At 52.0% G+C, this 18,491-nt stretch overlaps 1 protein-coding gene across 3 annotated transcripts in view; it reads left to right on the forward strand.

The window, feature by feature from the left end:
* Positions 1–18,491, forward strand: part of ELFN1 (extracellular leucine rich repeat and fibronectin type III domain containing 1) — a 178,797-nt gene that overhangs the window by 129,138 nt on the left and 31,168 nt on the right. The gene's annotated exons all lie outside the window — the stretch shown is intronic.

Consider the following 18,491-nt stretch of genomic DNA (forward strand, 5'->3'; position numbering starts at 1 on the left):
TAGCGAGGGGATTATCAGAGTGCTGGACAATGTCCAAGACCGGACGGAACGGTTGAATGAGCCCAGGTGCAGCGCCTTGAAGGCAGCTACCCTCGCCCTGAATCCACTCGGAAAGGTACCAAGCAGCACAGGGATTTTGTATGGTAGTTGCGGGGTTGGGGACCAGATCGGACGCCGAGGCACCGTGATGGTGTCGAGCTGGCGAGCGTCCGCCTACTGGATGCTCTTTTGGATAGCAGTTTGCTTTTCTGCACTCATTTCTTCTAGCCTGGCAGCCCTCTGTCTGTGCTCCTCGGCGCATGGAGTCCAAGGTCTGTCGGAGGGGATCCGAGTTATTTTGGGGAGCTGCTCATTTGTACATCCAGGTCCCCCACCTTCCCGGTCGTTTGCAATGTGTGATCCTGTCTGTGACGAGAGACACACCTGTCCCTTGCAAGCCGGCGGCTCGTACGAAAGGGAAAGACTCCGTTTTGGCACGGCCCCTTTCCTGTTCACACGCAGGCACATCTGGACAGCGGTTTCTGGTGAAAATGTGACTTTGGAAAAGGGCTTGAGGACACCGGAGCGCTGTTCTGCCGGTGAAGCGTCAGGCCGGTGTTTCTAGAAAGTGGGTGGGGCCAAGAGGGGCTTTTGCCCAGCAAGCATTCTGATTGGCCATTGGAGATTTGATTGACGGGTCGGATTTCACGGTGGGAAAAACCCACATTGCTTTGGCAGTGCCTGCCACAACAGCACAAGGATCTTTACGGTGTGACAGAAGGGACAAAACAGTAGCCTTTGTATGGCTGGGCTCTGCTTTTTGTGACACCCCCCTCCACACGCACACACACACACAGAGTGTCTGAATTTCAAAGGTGCGTGCAAGGTCGAAACGATTTGGGAACCGCCGGGCTGACGGGTTGCTCAAAAGCCGAAAACTCTAGAGCGTTTGCTTTCTGCATTCCAGGTCTGACCCTGCCGTTCTCCTTCTGTTCAGAAAAAGGTAAATCGAGCAAGCGTTGCCCGGGCAGCTAGTTCTTTGCGTCTGGCTTACCACTGTTGTAAAGGGGTCCGCGGATCCTGCTGACAGACAAGAACGGGATTTGGGAAGGACGAGTGCAATCGAACGCATCTTTGCCTGTCCAAGAGGCGTCTTTTGAATCAGAACGGCACGGGGAAATTGCATGCTGCCAGGGAAAGAGGCAGCTTTTAATGGAAACCAAATTCTATAGGCAGAGGCACTGGGGGATAAAATGATTGTTTCCATTCCTGAGCGGGAAGACGAGGATTGTTTTCTTTTTAACAAGCAGGGAGGTTTTAACTTCCCTTCATGGAATCATAGAGTTGGGAGGGTTCCCCGGGGTCATCTAGTCTAACCCCTTGCAGAATGCAGGAAGGTCGCAACTCCCTGCCCACTCACAGTGCCCAATTCCATGCCCAGATGATGCCCACTAAAAAAGACCCCCAGAATCCCTGGCCTTGAATGCGATGCTGAGCTTAAAAAGAGTCCCCCCTTGCTCTTAATGAGAAATATCTTGAATTTCCGTGGCCCATTTCCGCTGTCCTATTTTGTGGGAAATATTATATTTTATTTTATTTCATTAATTACCCTTATACCCTGCCTTTCTTTCCAGTGAGGACCTAGTGCTAACCGGGGTTTCCAACAAGGCGAAGTCTGGTCTCCTGGAATCAGAAACCAGCTCCAGATTACAGAGGCCGATTCTCTTGCAGTAAATGGCTGACTCAATGGTATACCATAGACTTAGGAGAAATAGAAGTCCTAGAGTGACGTAACATCCCCCTTGAGGTCCATCCCCAAACACTGCCCTAACCTCTGGGAATTTCTCAAGCTAAATTTAGCAGCTTTAGCTGGGGATGGGGGTGGGCACAAACATTTGTCCTTGTCTTATAAAGAGAAATGAGACAGAGAAGAGGAAGGGAAGACCTGACAGAGGATCTTAAACAACAGTATTAAGAAAGCAGGCCTGAGATGGAAGGCACAAAAGGAGGCTGTATTGTCTGATTTTCTACGCTCGCATCTCAATGACGCAGAAATGACAGTCCTGGGATATTTAATATATACTGACTGCAATAAATAAGTCTCCCAAGAAATATATTGCAAAAATACATAAACTTACATTTATTCAAGTAGATTCCATCCGCTTTCAGGGTGCTGTTGAAAGGAGGGAGGGAGAAAGCTAGCTGAAGGAGGACTTTTCTCCTTTCATCGCCTGTGTGGCAGCACGAGGACATGGCTTCTACGGGAGAGACATCCAGAGACAAGTGCCTCAGTGGAAGGCCCTGTGGAGAAAGGGATGGGACAAAGTGAGGGGGGGAGAGAGAGAGAGAGAAAGAGAGAGAGAGAGAGGAGGAGGAGGAGTCCGAGGACAGCTCCCAGGTTTAGACACAGAAAGAAATCCCATTCAAGGAGATATACAGGCCATGTGGATGAGGGAGGGGACCAAGGGAGAAAGGAGGTGTCAGAGAGCAGCTCCCAGTTTAAGAGAGGTATCCCATTCAAGTAGATGCCATGTGGAGAGAGGGAGAGGACACCGAAAGGGAGAGAGAAGGGGTCAGAGAGCAGCTCCCAGGTTAAGACCAAGAGAGGCATTCCATTCAAGGAGGTAGCACCTCTACAGGCCATGTGGAGAAAGGGAGAAGACAAAGGAAGGGAGACAGAAGGGGTTAGAGGGCAGTTCCCAGGTTAAGAGAGGCATCTCTTTCAAAGAGAGATCACCCATCAGGCCATGTGGAGGGAGAGGACAAAGGGGGAGAGGAGGAGTCTGAGGGCCAAGAGAGGCATCCCACTCCAGGAGAGGACGCCTATGCACCCTTCGTGTGATGCAGCACCCCCCAGTGTCCAGGCATGCTGAGTCGCTCACCCCCCTGAGTGACCAGGTGATGTCCAAAATGTCCGTCTTGTGGCGGAAGGCAGATCAGAGCCGTGCTCCCCGCGCGGGGAGAGACGCCTGGCCTGACAATTATTAAGCGGAGCCATCGGAGGGATCCGTCTCTCTCGGACGGTGTGAGCAAAGAGAAGCGATGGATTCATTTCACCCATGGCAGGATTGTTAATTATGATGAATGGTTCGGGCCGCCTTCCCTTCCCCCACCGGCTGCCCCCGCCATCTTCTCGGCTCTGCAGGAATACGTCCCAGCCCCGCTGGGCAAACTCAAAGCGATGTCGGTTTCTGTGTTCGCCAGATTTTCCTTTGGGGAAAAGGAAAACGTTGGCACCTTTTCCCATTGCAGCGAACATCCCAATTAGCCAGCGGGATCAGGGCCACGAAGCCACCTGGGAAGGTCAGAGACGGGGCACGAAGGCAACAGCCCTGTCTGATTGGCTGCTAGAATTCTGAGGTAGACTGCCTTGAGGCCTGGGTGCTCTGTTTTTAGCTGAGGCAGTTGACATTCCTCGACAGGCCAACCTGCTATGAAATTGTCCAAGCTGATAGCGTAGCGTGCAATTGATTCCTCTCCTGGTCTTGCAGCAAAGTCATTTGTGCGTAAAAAAGCGTGTACAAAAGGAAGATTGGTTTACATAATGGAACTGTAGAGTAGGGAAGCGCCATAGAGGTCATCTAGTCCAACCCCCTGCTCAGGGAAGGATCAGCGTAAAGCCTCCCTGAAAATATACTAACAAACTCTGGGGTGGTGATGCTCTATAGCTGGATGCTGGAGGGCCACAGTGGGAGGGCTTCTGGAGTTCTGGCCCTGCTGGTGGACCTCCTGAGGGCCCCTGGGTTTTGGCCCCTGTGTGACACAGACTGGAGTGGCCATTGGCTTGATCCAACATGGTTTCTCCTACCTAAGTTCTTATGTCTGGAGCAGGGATGCTCTGCCTCCTTGGTACTGGGGAAGGGGGCACAGAGGGAGAGCTTCTGGACTGGCCCATCTCATCTAGCCTCCTGTCCCACACAAAGGAAAACCACTTCCTCCAAGAACAGGACACAGAGGCGGAGGAGGCCTTTCCTCGATGTTGCCTCCTGGCCCTGGGATTCAGACTTTAACTGCCTCTGAACATGGAGGCTCCCTTTTGTCCCCACGGCTAGCAACCACTGACAGGCCTCTCACCCTGGTGGGGAAGGGTCCCAGGCCGGCTCATCCCAGCGACCTCCGAAACAACACCGATGTCGCTTTCTCCCACGGCAGGGAGGTGCCGACGGCGCCAGGTGATTTAAGGTCAACCACCTCCCAGGCGAGGGCAGAGAGCTCGGGGCCTTTGCGAGAAGCTGAGGCAGTGCTGGCAGCCCGTGGGCGTCGGGAGCGTAGGAGGGCGGCTAACAATAGCCCGGTTGTTAAAACGGCTGAAAGGGATTTGGTGCCCAAGGTGTAGTTACCGTTGTCCGAGCTGAGAGGAGCATAATCGGAGACATCGGGCTGTCGCATGCGGGCCTCGGGGGAAGGATTATCTCTGCCGAATATCTGCGCATTAGGCAGTGTGTGCTGAGAGAGGCGTCGGCTTCTTGGGGCGTCCGGTGGCGCCTTTAAGACTGACAACGTTTCATTCTGGGTCTCGGCCTTTGTGTGCAGGAGGGGCTGTGGTTCCATGGGAGAGCCTCTGCTTGGCATGCAGAAGGCCCCCGGCATCTCCCCAGAACCAGGCAGGAGGTGATGGGAAAGAAGCGCTAGTTGGCGTGCCTGGCGGAGATGGTAGAAATCCACCCCCCATATCTAGCTTTGTCTACCCATACCTGTGGGTCTTTTCCTCTGCCGCCAACAGGAACCCCTCCCTGCCCTCCTCCTAGGGACAACCTTTCGGGTACTTCAATCTGTCCCCGTCCTGTCCCCTCTCCACCTCTTCTTCTCCAGGCTGGACACTCCCGAGTCCCTCGGCCTTTCCTCCCAGGACTCAGTCATCCTCATCGCTCTCCTCTGCACCTCTCCATTTTGTCCACGTCCTTTTAGAAACGTGGTGCTTTAATGGGGAGTGATGGTACCACGTCTTGGCTGCGGGTGGAATTCAGGCCTGCTGCGACTAAAGGGGGTGGTTAGGAGCATAGGAAGGGGTGTCGGCAACAAGGCAGCCTTGGGAAAACCATGCCAAGCTGCCCTTTAACCCCACCAGCTTGGCTCGACGTGTCCCGACACTGCTTTCTGAAGAACCATCCACGAAGGACCCAATGCGGCCTATGTCCTTCTCAATTTCACCATCACAACGACCCTATGAGGTAGGACCACCAGCTTTCTGAAGAACCTTCCACGGAGGACCCAAAGCAGCCTATGTCCTTGTCCTCCATTTTATCCTCCCCACAACCCTTTGAGGTAGGCCGGGCTATGAGCGGGGTGCGATTGCCCCAAGGTCACCCTGCAGGCTTCCATGCCAGGAGGAGGATTCGAACCTGGTTCTCCCTGATCTTTGTCCTCCGCTTGAATCCCCTGGGTCTCTCTTGGACTTTAAGCAGTTCTACTCAGAGCTAAGCCCCACTTGCTCCAGTGAGGTTCCCCTGCTATTGTACTGCTGGGCGACGTCTCCTTTTCTCCGGCCCGTGAGAACCGACAGGAAAGCCACTCGGCCGTCTTTGTCGCCTTCTAACAAGCACTCCTCACCGGCAATTAAAATTGATTTGTCTGTGTGTGGCAGTGGACAGGAGCTGATGACTTTCTTTTTTAAGAGGGTCTCTCCAAGGGCTTTTCTGTCTCTTTTTAAAGTAGGGATGACTCAGAGGCAGAAAAACAAATGGCCAGCCCTCTTGGAGCTGAATGCAGATCTCTGTGATCCTCGGTGGCTGCTTGTCAGAGAGAAGAGGGCGGGCAGAGGCCGTTTCTAATTCATCGCATGTTGCATAATGCACTTTCGATGCCCATGCTGTTGGGTTTTCCTTCCTCACTCGTCGGATAATGCACTTTAAACAAGCCACTGCAGCTGGATCTTCCTGTCCGAAACGGGGACGTGCGTTATCCACCGTGTGCCGAATGTGCATAAAACAGGAAAATCTACTCCTAAAGTACATTGCAAGTGCATTATCCATCATGTGCGGAATGTAAGGAACAGGAAAGTCTATTCCTAAAGTGCATTGAAAGTGCATTATCCATCATGTGCGGAATGTAAGAAACAGGAAAGTCTTATGTTTGGGGCAGGGATGTTCTGTCTTCTTAGTGCTTGGGGGGCAAGAGTGGGAGGGCTTCTGGAGTTCTGGCCATGCTGGTGGACCTCCTGATGGCCACTGGGCTTTGGCCTCTGTGTGACACCGAGTGCTGGACTGGATGGGCCAATGGCCTGATCCAACGTGGAGTCTTTTCTGGCCTCACTGGTGTAACTCCTGATGGCACCTGGTTTCGATCTACTATGTGACAGAGAGTGTGGGAGGAATGAGAGGGCTTTTGGAGTTTTGCCCCACTGGTGGACCTCAAGATGCCCCTCTGCATGGCATCCCTGGGCTTCCCTGGTGGTCTCCCATCCTAGTACTCACCAGGATTGGTCCTGCTTAGCTTCCAAGGTTCAACTGGATAGGGTTGGCCTGGGCCACCAAAGTCAGATTCCGGACCTGGCCAGCAAGGTTTGCGAGAGATCCTATTTTGGCAAACAGCGAGTTGAGCACAAATATCTGGCACCACGTGTAAAATCGTACGTAGGCTGTGGACCGTCCGTGCTAACGGCATACCCAGACGCGTTCTCAAAAGGTGTCGGCGCTTATCCTCGCGGGCCGACGCAGAGGTGTCTAATGGGAGTCTGCCTGGGCAAATTGGATTCTAGCACATGGAGGAGGGAAGTGCCTGAGCTCTCGAAGGCTGTTCCCATGCCGTCAATCTAGGTCCAGCTAAGACACATTAGCCAATTTTGTTTTGAAGAGGCAGAGGGGAACCAATCTTGCGCGCTCAGCAGGGTCCGAGTCATTTCCAGAAGACAATCTGGAGCGTACGCAGTTTTGTAAACTCACGTCATAGATCTCTCCAGCGGGGCAAACGAGAAAATGGAAACAGACGAGAAATTGAGGAGAGGAACAGGGGTGGGGACAGGAAATGCTCTTCTTAGTGACGCTCTAGGAATTTGGTCATTTTTCTGTAGTCCTTGCCGTAGAAGCTAGTGGAGATTCCTAGAGGGTCCCCTGGAAGTGACATCACAGCCTCTCCAAATGCCACCCTTTCTAAGCCCTGCCCTCCAAATCTCTGAGCATTTGCCAAGTCAGTGTTGGCAACTCTAGTGGAACGCCCTGAATGTTTCACAGATACAAATATCTTCCATCTTTATTCTGGGACATGTTTGGCACAGAGACATGAAACAGGCAAATTTTGGTTTGGCAGCTAGAAACAGCAGCTTGTAATCTGGCGAGCCAAGTTTGATTCCACAATCTCCACCTGCATGCAGGCAGCTGGGTGACCTTGCACTCGGCACAGTCCAGTTAGAGCTGATCTCACAAAGCTGTTCTGTCACAGCTCTCTCAGCCTCCCCTCCCTCACAGGGTGCCTGTTGTAGGGAGAGGAAGGGAAGGCAATCGTAAGCCACTTTGAGACTCCTTCAGGCTGTGGGAAAAGCAGGGTATAAAAACCAACTCTTCTTCTTCTTCTTCTTCTTCTTCTTCTTTCTTCTACATTGATGGTTCTAATAAAGGCTCGGGCCGTGATGCTGAGAGAATTCTGAGAGAGCTGTAACTGGCCCAGGGCCACCCAGTTGGCTGCATGTGGAGGAGGAGTGGGGAATCGAATCCGGCTCTCCAGATTAGAAGTCACCACTCTTCACCACGACACCAAACTGGCTGGAAACGCCGTTTAGTTGGCTCGCAGCCCCCGACTGAATTATCCCTGGTCGCTATTGAATTTTTCAAGATTCCTTTACTGGGTTTAAAGCAGCCTGGGAAGGAGGGAATTTGCATTTTGTTACTGCGGCTTTAAGTGGAGCAGCATAATTGACGCGACCGAAGGCCGGCTCAGAGAATTATTTATTTAAGGAAGGTGTTCATTCGCAGCAGGTGTTTTTCCTTCCTCGCGAGCTTAAAAATAACTCTCCGGCATTCAAAGTACACATTTCATTCTGATGCTAATAATTCCTCGGCATCAGAATACACGCGGCGAACCCGGCCTTGGCGACGGATTTGGAGACGTTTGGGTTGCTTAGGAGGAAATCCCCGGTTTTACTCATTCATAGGGAGCCAAACTACGCAAGACTCCGAGGTTCTCCGACTGGGGGGGGACGGGACAACGCAGACAGAAGGAGATCAGAATTGGCTGGTGGTAACTCTTTCCTTTGGGACTGTATTTCCCATCCAAAATCCTCCTCTGTCAGTATTAAAATTTGGTAATGAGGAAAAGGAATACGGGCCCCCAAAACATTTAGTGTCCAAGTGGAAGGATTTTCGGGTTTGCCTCTCGGCAAATTGGTGCAAGGCTGCGGGAGAACAGCATCTTCAGGGTCTGGTTGCCTACCTGCAAGGTTGGATATTGTCCTTTCGTGTCATTAATCCACAACGGGATTCCCCCGAGACAAAGTGTGGTGTTGTGGTTAAGAGTGCCGGTCTCTAATCTGGAGAACGGGGATTGATTCTCATGCAGCCATTTTAGATGCCCTTGGAGTAGAAGTTCTCGTAGAGCTGTTCTCACAGAGCAGTTCTCTCAGAGCTCTCTCAGCCCCCAACTCCCTGGCAGGGCACCTGTCGAGGAGCAGAGAGGGCAGGACCAGGTTGAGGCCACTTCGAAGTCAGTCAGAACCTTTCTGGTTATGTCGTCGAGAAGCCGAGACGGTCAGAGTTCTGTCTCTTGTACATTTTAGACGCACATCGCAGCCTGCTGTTTAGCCTCCGATGTTTCAGAGATGGCCTTCATAAACCGTTAGCACTCTTTGGGGTATCCCACGTCCCGGTTTCCTGTCCTCTGCTGAGTTTTGCCCACGACCTCTTTTTTCCAAGCAGGTTCGGACCATGGGCCCACCAGAAACCACGAACAGCAAAATCGCAGGCTTAAGAAAGGACTCTGGCGCGACCGAATGTGTTTTCTCGCCCTCCCCAGTGAGAAGGGGGCACGGCATCCTTTCCCGTCCTCCTCCTGAGCCGCCTCTAGAGCTCCGCATCCGGCCACTCGTCTGGCACTTTTGAGCTGCTCCGGCACGGTGGCCGTAGCGAGGAAATAATTGTCCGAGAACAGCCAGCCGTTTAGTGCGAGACGAGGGGAACAGAAGGGTTCACGTCAACGGCTGCCCGCAGTGCCCAGTCAACAAGCTGGCGCTGCCAAGCCGCCTCATGTTCTGGCTGGGGGAGAGAAAGAGAGCTGCCAAACAACCAGGCTCTGATATGACAAGAATTCAGTTGTGTTGTCCATTATGTGGTCTCCGCCAGACCTTTCAAGTTCCTCATTTGGAGTTCCGGAGTCCCTGACACGAGTGTCTTGCATGGGCTACGGCCTGCGTCCTGCTCCAACAGCCTCCTGTTTATTTTCTTTCTTTCTGTTCAATGTTTCGCCGCAGACGTTCTGTTCGGGAATCTTTACGTACACAAGGTAGACAGAAATGCCTGTGTTGTTTTTCTCTTTTTCTTTATGCTCTGAATGCCACCTGCCCTAGTTCTTGGCCTGCCATGCCAAGTGATCCAGAAGCCCTGGCTGAGCTGACATGCCCAAAATCCAACCTGGGCCGCATTCAGCGCATGACGCACCATAAACATGGACATCTCACCATTTGTTGCTATGTCTGGAACTCAACCCAGGGAAATATCCCATCTGCTTGGCCAAGAGAGCCGCGTCGGTTGGCAAATATAATACATCATAATGTTCTCATTAGCCAGTAGGCAAATAATTCATAACGAATGAAGAGATCGGAGCATAAAATTATCATAACATCGATAAGACACAGCTTTCTCCTTGACACGGGGCTTCAAGGCGTTCCGGAGAAAGATGAATGGCAGCCATACCTCTTCAAAAGAGATTTTCGACATCCCTCCCATGTGGGTGTTTGGACGCTGGTGTGCTTCTTTCACAGCTATATTTGCAAAAATGCACCTGAGCTGACAGCGGATTGCTCCTGTATCCCTTTATGCCCCGGAATCAGGGAATCGTAGGACAATTGAGTTGGAGGGAGCCATAGAGGACAAGCTAGCTCAGTGCGGGATCTGCCTGAAGCATCCATGAGAGTTATCTGTCTAGCTGTTGCTTGATGTGCAGGGGATCCATAGGCAGCCGATCCCACTGCTGAACTAGTCTGACTGTGAAAGACTTTTTCATGATAGCTAGCCAGTACTGTGGGTTCCCTTGTGCCTGCTGTCTTTTCCTCACAGCAAAGAGAGCATGTCTTCACTCTAATATGGATAAGCCCAGGATAGCCCAATCTCTGAAGATCACAGACGTTCTGGCCCTGCTGGCGGACTTCCTGAGGATCTCCTGGCTTTTGGCCACTTTGTGACCCAGAGTGTTGGACTGGATGTGTGGCTGGCCTCATCCAACATGGCTTCTCTTCTGTTCCTAAGTGAAGCAGGATTGTTCATGGCCAGTACTTGGAAGGGTTGCTACGCAGAGGCAATGGCCAACCACCTCTTCTCGTCTCTTGCTCTGCCCTGGATAGCCTAGGCTAGCCAAGTCTCGTCAGGCCTTGGAAGCTAAGCAGGGTCAGCCCTGATTAGTCCTTGGATGGGAGACCACCAAGGAAGCCTAGGGTCACTACGCAGAGGCAGGCAATGACCAACCGCCTCTGTCCATCTCTCCCCTTGAAAGCCCAAGGAGTCGTCCGCATAAACGGGTTGTGTCTCAGAATCGTATTTACCTCCTCAGCTATTCACAGGGGTGGGGGCTGTGCGGGGCTCCCTTGCGACCAACCGGCAGAACCCGACACACCGCCACGACAAAAAAAAGCAGGGCTCATTATGCAAATGAGCGAGGATTATGCAAATAGAACCAGTTTCCACAGGAGCATGGGGACGGTGTTTTGTTGCTCTGAATTCAGTTCGCCTTGGTGGGCGTCGAGCGCGGGAGGGTTCGCTGCTCCGGCTGAAAGGTTCCCGCGAGTGAAGAACGACGCTCAACAAGGAGATTCAGTTCATTCTTCCACAAAGAGGACTCATCACAGACAGCGATGCCGGCCAGAGAAACCTTTCTCCAAAGAAAAATCCTCCTGTTCTCTCCCCTCCCTCGGGAGAAAGTAGTGAGGTGCCATTCATGCGCTCAGGAGAGCCTGTCCCACATCAAGCGAGGCTTCCGGTCTTCTTGAAGCGGATTCGGCAGAGATCTTTGGGTCAAGACTTTGGTCTCCAAGCCAGCCCTATGTTCTTCCTTTCCACTCTTTTGTCCTTCTCCAACAATGTGCAAATCAGGTGGAAATCAAAAAAAGCGCTTTGCTCTTCAGACGCGTCCCGCTGGACTCGTAGCGTGGTGTGCGAGGGACGCGCGAGAAAGCCCCGGGGACTTCGTCTTTGAAGGCTCCGGAGAGCTGGGTTGAGTGAAGTTTGAGACTCTTCCAAGCCGGGAGTTCTCGGAGGACAAGCGAAAAGAATGGAGAGACAAGACGGGCTCCTTTCATGTATGTTCCAAAACTGCTTTTAAACTGAACAAAGTCTGAGGCCAGGGAAATCTTTCAGGCCAACAAAGTTCAACTCTGGATACAAGCGTTTGCAGGCATGCCCGCAGCTATTTCAACAGGCTGGCATGTAGCCAACAGAGTGAAGTCCATTCCTGATTAATATTAATTCATTAGCAATTTAATATTCCTCAATATCGGGAGCCAGCTTGGTGCCACGGTTAAGAGCGGCGGCTTGTAATCTGGCGAGCCGGGTTGGATTCCCCGCTCCTCCACATGCAGGCAGCTAGATGACCCAGGGCCAGTCACAGTCCTGATACAGCTGTTCTCCCTGAACAGTTCTGTCAGAACTTTCTCTGCTTTGGCTCCCTCGCAGGGTGTCTGCTGTGGGTGTGAAAAGCAGGGTATAAACACACAGATTCCTTCTGGGTGTGAAAAGCAGGGTATAAACACACAGATTCCTTCTGGGTTTGAAAAGCAGGGTATAAACAAACAGCTCTTCTGCTTTGCCTGGTCAATCAGTGATTAATTATTAATTAATCTCCAATTGATGATTAATGATATTAACAGGGTTTTTTTTTTGGGGGGGTGGCAGTACATGGCAGGCATCATGGTAACCGGGACGTCCGGTCTCATGCTAGAGGGTACCACTGTTATTTCGGTTCCATGAAAGTTCTGCCGATCCTCGAAGCGTACACTGCCGCCTTTCTCGCATGCTAAATTACACAGACTTAGGGAGCAGTCTGCACCAGGTCTACTCAGGGATAAGTTCTTCTATTTAGCAGCACTTCCTCCCGGGAAACTGTTCTTGGGCTCACAGCCTAAACCCTCTCGCTTCCTCACCCGACTGGCTCAGATATTTCAAAATCAAGACAGTCACGAGTGGAATTGTGGGTCAATCTACCGCGTGGTTCTGTCATTCATAAACGTTCCGCTCCTTCAGGGAGAGATTTCGGCAGGTGCTTTTCTCTCGGTCCCAGTGGGACATCACAGTGCTCCACTCCGGCTTGCCTGCCCTCCAAACACTCTTTCCTTCGAACGGTCCATTTTTCAATCAAGAAGGCTCCAGGCGCAGAAGGGGCCCTTATCAGCATCCGCACCAGGTGCTGAGAGGAGGAGGTTTTCCGAAGGCCCTGATGGGTTTGGCGGAAAGCACTCCATTATCTCCGGAAGCTTCCACTTCACGGGCCTTTGTGGCCGAAGGGGCTTCGTTAATAGGGGAGGTGTGCAGTGAATATTGCTGCTACCATATGTGGCGGACAATTAAAAGTCACCGCAGGAAGCTGGCGTCAAATCACTGCTGACTCAAGGTGACCCCGTGGGGGTTTCAAAGTGAGAATTGTTCAGAGGTGGCTTCCTGTTGCCTGCCTCTGCCCTGGACTTCCCTGGCGGTCTCTCATCCAGGGGCTAACCAGACCTGACCCCTACATAGCTTCGGAGAGATGATGAGCTTGGGCTTGCCTGCCCCTTCCAGGTCAAGGCAAGAGATGTGTGGAGGTGGTTGGCCGTTGTCTCCCCCTGCATAGGAACCCTGGACATCCTTGGTGGTCACCCATCTGGTTCTCATCTAGGGGCAACCCTGCTTAGCTTCTGAGATCTCATGAGATGGGGCTAGCCTGGTTAGGGAAGAGATGAACAGGGGTGGTTGGCCACTGCTTCCTCTTCGTAGCAACCCTGGACTTCCTTGGCAGTCTCCCCTCCAAGTCCTAACCATTCCTCATCCCTCTTAGCTTCCAAGACCTGATGGGACTGGGCCAGCTTGGGCCATCCAGGTCAGTTGAAGAGAGGAACTAGGTGGTTTATCATTGCTTGCCTCTGAGGAGTGACAGACCTTGGATGGCCCAGGTGAGCCCTGGTTAGCACGTAGATGGGAGATTATCAAGGATTGCTGCAAAACTCTCAATGATCTCTGGTTCTGAGAATGCTACAGAGACCCCTCTGGTTTTGAGAACCTTACAGGCTCGCCAATTCTCAATGATGACTTGACAGCGCTTTTGTGCAACGTGTTGGCGCGTGCGCGTTGCCCGCAGAAGGTCCCCTGCTTGCTCCTGGCATCTCCAGCCAAAGGATTTCAGGCGGTGAGACCAGCGAGAGACCCCTTCTCCGCACAAGAGCCATCTGCTCCTCTCGAGCTGTCCTCAGCAGCCTTCTGTCCCTCTGTCTCCACCCATTAGTATCTCCTAACCCAGCTGTAGCCCCCGAAGCCCCAACCACGTGATCCCCTCCTGCTCCAGGGAGCCAGCAGGAGGCTTGTTCGTGCTCACAAAGAACGACCCTTCGCTAGGCAAAGCTGCACGGCACAGGCTTTGCAAAAGATAGCTCCAAGAAGCAGGAGACAGCTGAGGATCCCAGGCCGATTTTGGGGCGGGCGTCCGTCAAACCCGGAGATACACCAGTGAATGTCAGGCCTCATGACAGCTGACATTCTCTGATGTATAAATGAGGCAAATCTCTCCCTATTTCGGGGAGAGCCACAAAAATCCATCCTCGATTGCCGGCGCTCGCATTCACCTGTGAATGTCAACATTTATCAAAACGGGGACATGCGATCGTACGGCTGGGAACAAAGCGGCCCAGGAACGTTGACGGGTGACCTTTGCAAGCGGAGGGGCGGGTTCTTGGTAAAGCCGGCGGCTTCCGTTTTCACCACGGAGGGAAGCCGCCGGGGGGCCAAAACTGCAACCCCCAATTTTTATCAAACATTGCCCCCAGTTCAAGGACGGACAAAAGGAAATGGTTCTTTACGCCAGGGGTAGTCAACCTGTGGTCCTCCAGATGTCCATGGGCTTCAGCTCCCATGAGCCTCTGCCAGAGTTTGCTGGCAGGGGCTCATGGGAATTGTAGTCCATTGACATCTGGAGGACCACAGGTTGACTACCCCTGCTTTATGCCATGAGGGATTCCAGTGCACCAGAGGATGGAGTGATGGCCACAAACATAGCTTGAAAAGTGATTCATGGAGAACAGGTCTGCTATGGAGACTAAAGGGAAGCTCTGTAGTCAGAGGTAGTAAACCTGTGAATACCAGTGCCAGGAGGCCTAATCAAGAGAAGGCTGTGTGCGTACGATGCCTTGTTGTTGAACCTCCAAAAGAACGGGTTGGACGCAGGATGCTGGACTAGATGGACTACTGATCTAATCCAGCAGAGCTGAGGTTCTTCTCATGGGAACGGCTCAGTCTCCATGCCTGAGGAACTGGTTGGCGGTTGTGTGAGATGGGATACTGAGCTAGATGGGCCACTGATGTCATCCCACAGGGTTCTTCTGAAGTTTTTATATGGAGAAGGCCTTGGCCTCCATGCCCTGCTGTCGAACCTCCAGAGGATCTTGTTGGCCACTGAGTGAGAGAGGATGCTAGAATAAATGGGCCACTGGTGTGATCCAGCAGGGCCTTGTGATGTTCTTCCGAGGGGAAGGCCTCGGCCTCTGCGCCCTGTTGTTGAATCTCTAGAGCAACTGGCTGGTCAACTGTGTGAGACACGATGCTGGACTAGATGTGTCACTGGTCTGGTTCAATAGGACTCTCCTGATCTTCTTATCTTCTCAAGGTTGTATGTACACCACCACAAACTTGGCAAATAAGAGGATTTCGCCTCTAATCTTGTGCTTGTGGGTTCTTTAGGATTTAGGGTATGTGTGCCATCCCGAAATGGCTGCCTTGGGATGCTGCGGCCAGACATGGCATGCTGGAAGGTATGGGGCCAAGTGCCCAGTCTTGTCCTACAATGGAGGCAGATATTTCCACAAGGTGGCTATCCACCTACAGGAAGTTGAGGCTTCCTGGGGGTATTCTGGAACACCTCCAGCTCGCCAGGAAAACCCGCATTGGATCTTCTTGTCCCCAAACGAGGCCCATCGAAACGCACGTCCTGTTCCAGCGAACAAAATCCTCTGCTCGCCTCAAATAACGGCATCCTGACCGCAGAAACAGATCTCGGCCATTCGTTGCTTCTTTCTCTTTGTTCACCGTGGAGCTGAAACTAATAAGTGTATTTCCAGGGCGGGCCTATTTGCATTTCCAAATCCTCTCCTCATTCCTCGGCCTTCGTGTTCGGCACGTTTGGCTGCCTCGGTTTGTTTTCTCCGGTCAGGGCAACGCGGCCGCTGTTTGCATACCGAAGTGCCTCGGCTCTTTCGGGGATTTCTTGCTTCGGCGGAGGGCCTTCCCAGCCTGCCCTTTTTCTAATGAGTTCGGCAGGGGGGAAGGCATCTTGTTTTAACTTTGCAACAACCCTGCAGGGGAGGACCAAGTGCCACGTGCAGTTGTACTTCCAATCCCCAGGCGGGAGTTGGGGATCCCCGAGAACAGAGGTGGCCAAATTGTGACTCTCCAGATGTCCACCGACTACAGTTCCCATAAGACCCTGTTTCACACGTGCTGGTCAGGGGGTTATGGGAATTGTAGTCCATGGACATCTGGAGAGCTACCTGCCCTAGAACTGTAGCTCATCTCCAGACTTAACAAATCAGTTCCCCTGGAGAAAATGGCCACTTTGGAAGGTGGACTCCACAGCATTAGACAACACTGAGGTCCCTTCCTGCTCCAAACCCCGCCCCTTTCCTGGCTCCACCCCCAAAATCTCCACCCTGCTCAGCTTCTGAGATCTTACAAGATCAGGCAAGCCATGGTAGAGCCATTCCTCTCTACTAGGGCTCAAAGTGGCCCACGGAGGCCATTTTGCATTCAGGAACCGGACTGCAGAGAGACGCAGAATGGCAGTGACCCTTTTTGAGTCCTCCTTTCAATGCACCAGGGGCCTCTTTTGAGGGCCACGCAACGCATTGAGAATTCCACCCCTGAAACTCCAGTTCGCTTGCCTGGCCTTAAATTGAGCAGGATTAAAACTCGTCTCTCACCCATCCGGAAACCATGCCACAGTTACTACACTGCTCTGGCGCTCAGTGGTGCTTTGAAATGTGGCCTCCTGCTGGAATACTCTTTAAATATGTGTGGCACTTGAATGCCAGGGCTTGTGGTTGGCTGCCCTCTTGGGCACTCCTAAGGCAGGGCTTGTGATTGGCTCTTGTAAGCCAGGGTTTGTGATTGGCTGCCCTCTATCAAATGTCAGGGTTTTAGCTCCACCTCCTGTGGCAGCCATCTTCTGATAGCATTTACTGCTGTCTCTCAAAATTCCTCAGGTGCCCACAGGCTCCCAAAGCTTTTGGTTCCCCTGTTTTAGACAATAACTCTCTGAGACTTGTCCTGTTCACCAGTCCTCAGGGAGGCGATTTTTCAGCAGACCCTTCCTCTGTTCGCCAGTTCATCTGTGCCTGTTCGGCAAGCCGCGTTGGCTATTCCTGCATAAGGGTACAATAAGAGAGTAAGTCAACAAGTATTGCCATGCTCTCCCAGGCCAAATTTCCCAGACAAAAGCATGCACAAACTTCTAATCACTGCACGCATTCCTAAGAGCATAAATCAGTCCAGCAAGGTCACCATAAAAGCGCCTGTAAGCGAAAGAGCTGCAAGAACCCACTGCACAATTAAAAGACAGGTTAAAATCAGGTCAACGGGAACGTTACTTAGTCAAAGCACGGAAACGCAAAGCAAGTCAAAAATCATAAGGAGGGTCAGAAAACCATTAAATATAATATCTAGAAAGCGTTACGTCGCCAGATTATGAAAACAGGCATGTAGAATCTCATTTATTTATCCTGTTTATATGCCACCCTTCCATAGGGGGCTCTGGGCGGCTCACAGCATGATAACATTACAAAATAAAATAAACATCTAAAACCTGATTTAGTTGCTTAAAATCGACAGATATGCCTGTGTGATCAATGGATGGCTGCAGACAAGATCTCTCAACAATTCACTCATCTAAGAGAGCCAGTTTGGTGTCATGGTTAGGAGTGTGGACTTCTAATCTGGCAGGCCAGGTTCGATTCTGCACTCCCCCACATCCAACCAGCTGGGTGACCTTGGGCTAGTCACAGCACTGAGCAGTGATATTAGGGCTCTCTCAGCCTCACCCACCCCACAGGGTGTCTGTGGTGGGGAGAGGAATGGGAAGGCGACTGTAAGCCGCTTTGAGCCTCCTTCAGGTAGGGAAAAGCGACATATAAGAACCAACTCTTCTTCTTCTTCTTCTAAGGCTTGTACAACACATGTGGGATAACGCACCTCCAATGCAGTTTAGAAGCCAACTTCCCTGTTTCGCGCGGGAAAATCCAGCCGCAAAAGCACACTGAAAGAGCATCATCTGTGTCGTCTTATTGGAGTGCCCTTAAAAAGTTGAACATTGGGCTGGTGAGAACAGGTCCAGAGAGTTATGCAAGGAATTTCTTCCCCTGACGATAACGCACCTACTCACTTCCCAAGGGGAGCCCGGGCTGTCTGATGAGGATTTCGTTGGGAAACTTTACCCGACCCACCCCGCGGTCCTAGTCTTGCCCCTTCAGACTTCTTTGTGTTTCCCCAAACGCAAAGCACATTTTCAAAGGACGTGATTCAAGTCCCTCGAGGAGGCCAGAACGCCTGTTTTGACGTGGTGCCAATAGAAGAGCGCAGAATTTTTCGGGGAAGGGTTAGAGCGATGGAAGTAACCCCCTTCAGAAGTATAAAGACCCATTTTGTTTTACAAAGGTTTCTGGGATTCTGCAGCGACGCTTTTTGCCTTATCTTCGTACAGCACAGCTGGCGGTTCACAAATGTGCCTTGTCTCAGACTCCAAACTCCCTACCCTTCGTTATGGCTCTGCCTGGCGGGCAAGGCTTTGAACCGATAGCTAAATCAGTCGCAAATCATCTCGCTCCGTCATAAAAGCTGTCCTACCGTGCAGGGTTCCTCCCAAGTAATCCTTAATGATGCACGCGGCGGCCGATCTGTTCGGATCGGCTGCGTTCCCGTGCTCGTGGCATGTCCGAAACCCATTTGGCCGGTTTGGAAACTGTTCCTTGCTGGGTCAAAGAGACCAAGTAACCATCTCGTGTTGGATCGTGCTTTTGCAGGTGTTAAAAATGAACCGTCCAATTCATTCCCCCCCAAATTGGCCACAGGCCTATCAGTTTTGTTTTCAAGATAACTGGAAGAGGTGGGAGTGCCCGATTTGGTTGGGAAATGGTCAGAGCTTAGATA

Source organism: Paroedura picta, chromosome 17 (assembly GCF_049243985.1).
Source record: "Paroedura picta isolate Pp20150507F chromosome 17, Ppicta_v3.0, whole genome shotgun sequence".
In the NCBI taxonomy this organism is placed as follows: Eukaryota; Metazoa; Chordata; class Lepidosauria; order Squamata; family Gekkonidae; genus Paroedura; species Paroedura picta.